Raw genomic sequence first — 6,627 nt, forward strand, 5'->3', positions numbered from 1 at the left:
CCCCCCCCCCCCCCCAATCTGTTTCATCTAATCTGTTTAGGTTTCAAGGTCTCCTGCATTCCGACTGTTTCACAGTATGAATTTGTTTATATTGACAAAAGTGGTAAGAGGTTAGCTAGAAATACCTAGATTGTGTGAATGTATTTTTTTTTCTAATTTACTCCCAGGAAAATACTTTTCTTTTTTTTTCTTTTTTTTCCCCCCCTTTTGCTTGAGAAGTATCCATTCAAGCAGTCAATCAAGGAGAGAATCAATCTCCTCAGTTGCTTTCAAAATGGTAGCAACCATAAGAACTACAAGACTAAAACTAGGCATGGCTTTTATTGCCTTTGTCTATATAGTATAAAGTATGTTAGTGTCCTTGTTCCCCAACCCCTCTTTTTTATTTTGGTTTCTGCAGCAACTAAAATCCCCATAGGTAACCTCCAGAAGTCAAAGAATGGTAGAGGGTCAAGAAAAAGGTAAACTCCTTAAAAATGTGAGAGAGAAATTAGACAAACTGACAAACTCCAGGCTATGTTCATCAGTATATTAAGATATTCTTATCTTATACTTCAGACTGCATAGTTAAATTATATTTGTACTGGAGTTTTAAATTTTAGACTCTTATCTGGACCATTTTTATTTTTGGGGTTTTTTTGTTTTGTTTTTTAAAGAAGAAAATCTTGCACAAATCAGTACCAAATAACAACATAGTTACTGAATACCAGTACAGAATTTTTCTTTCTAACAGGTTCTAAGCCATGTACTGCACATATTTTTTTTTTTTTTTTCAAGGCATTCTGCATGTCATTTGTATTATGTGTGTACATGGAAAAACAACATGAAAGGTGAAAACATCAGATTTATGGTTATCTGTGCCATGATGATGTTCTTTACCACACTGAATAAAGAAGTAAAAAACACAGTAAGTGATCATGTAATTAAGAGCTGTATCACTGTGTATGTCCTACAATGGGGTTAAGGTTCAATGCAGAAGGCAGGGTAGATTTGTACCTTTTATAGAACAGGGGCTGGAGAAGTCTGGCCCATGGGTTGGATTGGGCCTGCAGTAGACTCCATTTCCCAGCAGCCCCTGCCTGTGTCACTACAGCCAGTTTCCATAGAGACCCCAGCAGCACCACCATCAGGGCCAGGGTCTCCATGGAGACCAGCCCCAGCAGTGCTGGCAGGGTACCTGGCTGGGTAAGGAGCTGCTCTGGTGCTGGGATCTTGCAATGGTGACAGTATGGTCTGGAGCTGGGGGACAGCTGTGATCCAGTGCCTGTACACCCCAGCCAGGGACATGCAGGCAGTGAATTGCCCTAGCTCTGGACCATGCTGTCACCACTGCAAGATCCCAGGCCCAGCCACAGAGCAGCTCCCTGACCAGCTCTGCCAACACGCTCTGCCAGCACGGTTGGAGCCAGTCTGCATGAAAACCCTGGCCCCATGCTGTCTCAACTGCTGCTGCTGGGGTCTCCATGGAAACCAGCTGCAGCAACACAGGCAGGGGCTGCTGGGAAATGGAGTCCCCATTGGCTGGATCTGCCATTTTGCCCACCCCTGTTATAGACTAACTTAAATTGGAGATCCATGACCTCTCATAAAAAGCAGCTTACTTCATTGGATGCTAAGAAAGGTTAAGAACATAAGGGTTAGAGACAGAAATTACACGCAAACTGGTTTAAGTGATTGGAAATGTGTTCAAATCTGTAACACAGCAGAAGTTCAGTGCACGCAAGCTGCATTCAAAATGGCTAAAACCAGATTTAAGATAAACCTAGATGGATGTAGTACCAGACTTAACTAATTTAGGTTAAATTGGTTTATTGAACTTCTGTCACAGATCCCCTCCAGATTCAAGTTAACTCACAGTCCCCAAGCATCACAGCTTTGTACCTCTGCTGCAAAGCCCCCTTACAGAAGGGATATGTTTATCCTTGGCCCAAACTGTCTGTTCCAGCAGACACTGAGGCCTGCTCTATTGCCCCCTGGCTTCTGGTTTGGGCCACTGAAGGCATGTGTCTGCTTTTCTGGAATCAAAAGTGAATGTCCCTTCGCTTGCTTATTGGTTCAGTCTTCACAGGTTAGTCTAAGTTGTGTAGATTGAACAGAATCAGCCTTGGGCTTTCTGACTGTCTGTACTTAGCCAAGAAGTACTACACTGGGTCAGACTAGTAATCCACCTAACTCCAGTGTTCAGTCTCTGGCATGGGCAGAAATGAATGCTGTAGAGGGAGAACATTGAACCAGATAGCTTTAGAATGATTTATCCCTTATTCAATATGCTCCCTGGCATCCGCTATCATTGGTTTAGAGATGCCAGGGGAAACCTTATCAGTAACAATTCATATATTTATCGTCCATAAATTTATCCAGCCCCCTTTTTTGACCCTAACTATGCTTTCTATCTCTACTGCCTCCTGTGACAATGAATTAAAAAAGTTAGCTACCAACAGTGACTTGAAGGTCTCCTTCCTGAGTCAGAACACCTAGTTCAGAACCCAGCCTTGTATACATACAGTTAAGGTTATTTTTTCACGTGTGCATTACCAGCATTTTTCACGTGTTGACACTGAAGTTCAGCTGCCATTTTTTTGCCTCCTCCCTTAGCTTGGTGAGACGTTTCTGCAGCTCTTTGTCATCTGCTTGGGTCTTGAGTACCCAGAATAATTTGCTATCAACCACAAATTGGAGACTTCACTGAGCACTTCGTTGATGATAGCGGTGAACAACACTGGGTCTTGCAAAGATCCCTGAAGGGCCCTATTTTTTTACTTCCCTCTATCCTGAAAAGTGACCATTTAGCCCTCCCCTTTGCATCCTCTCTCTCAATCAGCTCTCAGTCCATGAAAGACCAAACCTTCCTTCCAATCCCAGGGCAGTGTAGGGGTTTTTTCTTATTTTAAAAAAGACCAAGCAACTTTAGTGTCAAAAACTCTTATTAGCATTTCATGTATCAATCTGTTCCGAAACTACTTCTGTTGTCATTTCAGTGTGTCCAACTTTTCAGACTTATCTACTAAGAAGGATTGATCTGGTGTGGAAATTTCCCCAGTATATTTTCTGGTAAAAAAAAAAAAAAAAATAGGTGTGAAGAATTCATTCGGCTTCTCTACTGTGTCTTTTATCATCCCTGTGTGCATCTTTTTATACCTTGTTCATCTAGTGGTCCCACTGATTCACTCACTGGCTTCCTGCTTTTGATGTATTTTAAAAAGTTTTATGATTTACTTTTACTAGACACACTCTCAAATTCTTTTTCTGACATACCTTATTTTGCTTTTACACTTGATCTGCCAGCAGTTCATGAGCATTCCTGTTTCCATCATTTGGTCAAACCTTTAATTTGTTCTTATTTTATTTATTTATTTATTTATTTATTTATTTATTTTTGAAGGATGCCTTTTTGCCTTGACTAGTCTCCTCCTTTATTCTGCTATTAAAACATGCAGGGGTTTTACTGGAGTCAGTGAGGAGAATTCCACGCTGACTCCAAGCCAAAGCATTGGAGCTAATCTGAGCCGTGTCATGCCCTCATTGCCCTTGAGACTGGTTATTTTCTGAAATCTAATCTAGTCAATCAGTTGAAAGAAAATGTATCTTAAGTATGCATAAGAGCATCTCTCAGAAAAACACCTGGGAAATAAAGTACCATGTCCTTGTTGACAGAATGCCTTATTTCACCTTTGATTGTGGAAGGGGTCATTTGGACAAGCATGTCTGTTTAGGATATGGTGTTCAAGTCCAAACTAAATTCATCTACCCCCTAGCAAGTCCTTTGTCTGTCCAGAATTGTGGAACATCATCTTTTTTTAGCTGGGAGCTCCCAGTAGTAGACCTGTTTTCAAATGACGGATCATCAGATATTTTGCTCTGGAAGCAGAATAAGCCTGTCCTTTCTTACAGATGTGATCTACCATCTTGTGGACACCAGGATAATGTATATCATAATATCAATAATAGGAGTCTTTGAAATGCCACAAAATACAGGCCTTATCTTGGCATGGTCCAGGCAGTTTGTAAATTTATACTAAATTAATAATGGTCCTTACTGGTTTTGCCTGCCCACATCTCCTGAAACAATGACATGGCCAGATCATATCCATGAAGAGAGATTGCTTAGATGAGGGTCAAAACATTTTGCTTCATAGCAACAACAGCAGAATAAAAATGAACATGCTGATAAACAAAGCCAAATGAGAGATCTCTTTTTTATCTGGGCAGTTCAGTCCCAGCTCTCAACACTGGCAGGTCCAGTTCCAATAATTGCTTCAGGACTATACAATCTGGATTATGTAACAATAATTTTTTATATATATTGACCAAGGAAATTGTACTTTCCCTTCTGACTGTATGTAATAGAAGTTTCTAGTGTGGTCCACTACTTACAAACTTGTTGGGTTTTTTAAAATGTTTTAAGCAAAACTCATTTTAGTATCCAAAGATGTACCTCTGAGTCTTATTTGTATACTAAACATGATGCAGTAAAACATCGGAAAGAACACAATCATTTTTTAAATAATTCATCGCTAAATACATAAATCACCTTAAACTGCAAATGTGAGGAAATAAAACCCTGACTGGACAATAAGTAAAAATGTCACCTTAATAGAGTAACAAATAGGCTATGCTTGTAGTGCAGTTTTACATTGCTAGTTGAGTTGTAACTCGGCAACTGTCTCCTAGCAACAATCAGGGCACTGTCACTATTCAGGATGTAAGACTTGCAAGGAAAAAAAGAAAAGACAGCTGTTGCAGCATTTAACGCTAGCCATCGAGTCTGCAAATCATATCTGTGTGTGTGTATGTGCTGGAAACAGATGGACAGAGATTCCCACTGCATTCAAAAAAAAATTGTTATAGCAAGCTCAATTGTGACTAATCCTCCTGTAGGAGAGAAATCACAAATTAATTTATAGATTTGATTTATAGATTTTCAGTAAATACTGAAAAACCTTTATGTATCCTGTTGTGGGCATCTGTCTATATCCCACATTTTTTTTTTTTGTAAGGAAAATTCTTATAAATTTTCTATATCCCACTTTTTTTTAGGAAAATTGTGATAAATTTTTATAAAATTCTTTTATATGCAACCAAGTTAGCAGGAGCTTTCAAAATTACAATTAACGCCCCCCCCGCACACACTTCATTTGGAAACACAATTTTAAAATATTTATATTTTATCAATTAAATTTAATGTAGACAAGGAAGTTTGCCATTTTTGCTTCTCTCCATATGTTCTATCAACTCCACACATTTTCACCATTCCTTTTGAGATTCCCCTCACAGACAATGCCATGCCATCCCTCATTCCTGGAATGCCCCTCTGATTCTACCCATCAAGTCTGTTCATTCCCCCTCATTGTATTTTTTTTATGGTTGCCTTCCAGGAACTCTGTTAAATGCATATAATTAATTTTGTCTTTAAAAAACGTATATAAAGCTATATATACAATGAATACAAAAAATATTTTACTTTTTGTATTACAGTAATGTTAAAAATAAACATCAATTTTAGGTGTCAAAATTATTTAAAAGATTAAAAAATTGAATTCTGTCAAGCCTATGTATAGTGTGCAGTAAATCTTAGTCATCTTTTCTACTGCAACCCCTGTACTTCTCAGGATATAGACAAATGTAAAAATTGCCTGGCTATCAAAGGATACTTACTGACACAAGCTGTTACAATGTAACTGTTACATCTGTTTGATTCTGTAGAGATTGAAATAGAGCCAAATCACTTTTTTTCAGGGTCAAAGTTAAGGTGATTTAACTCATTGGTCTTTGGGTTCATGCACATCTTACGACAGTTAGAGCAGCGCCCCTTCCCTCCTTTAAAGCGTCTAAAATGCACTTTCATCTTATGCCCTTACAAACCTAACCCATTGCTTTGTCATCACTTGCTGGTATGTCTTATTTAATACCCAATCCAACTCCTTATTGAAGTCAGATGGGTCCTTGGGGGAATTAAATAGGCATAGATTCCCACCCCCATGATTTTTTTAATTACTAAGCACATTGTGGAATTACAGAAATAAACATAGCTATTAAAATTAACATTGAATTTTCCCTTTTGTGGTACAAATTGTGTGACAATTTAAATCTAAATCCTACATTTATAGATGCTGATTTGTGGAGTCAGAAGATAGACCTGCCTTTTGTTACATGTATGATCCTATACTAAAATTTATGTTTAAAGAAAATATGACAAGTGCTTAAAACTGGGGGAGGACCCTGGCAGGGAGGATATGCTGAACCCTAGCCACTAACTGGGGTTTGATTAGGGTTGAAGACAAAATATCAGAGGACTTACCCCAGGGTTGGGTGAAGCACTACTGTATCATCAGTGTCTCCTCAGCTACGGACAGAAATTGCACACAAACTGGTATAAGTGAGCAGAAACTGGTTCAAATCTGTAACAGAACAGAAGTTCAATGGACATAGACCACTTTTTCAGAATATCTTAAACTGGTTTTGGCCAAACTTGGATGGATGTAGTATGAGACTTAATTGATTTAAGTTAAATAGGTTTATTGAACTTCTGTCCCAGACCCCCCTCCAGATTCAAGTGAACTCACAGTCCTCAGCATCTCAGGATGCTTTTGTACCTCCCCTGCAAAGCCCCCCCCCCCCCCCCCCCCC

General features: G+C 39.0%; 1 protein-coding gene across 4 annotated transcripts in view; it reads left to right on the forward strand.

Moving 5' to 3' along the window:
* Positions 1–6,627, forward strand: part of SHANK2 (SH3 and multiple ankyrin repeat domains 2) — an 856,646-nt gene that overhangs the window by 629,635 nt on the left and 220,384 nt on the right. The window lies entirely within an intron of this gene.

The sequence above is a fragment of the Gavialis gangeticus genome, unplaced genomic scaffold, assembly GCF_001723915.1.
Source record: "Gavialis gangeticus isolate Ggan-Ray unplaced genomic scaffold, GavGan_comp1, whole genome shotgun sequence".
Lineage (NCBI taxonomy): Eukaryota > Metazoa > Chordata > Crocodylia > Gavialidae > Gavialis > Gavialis gangeticus.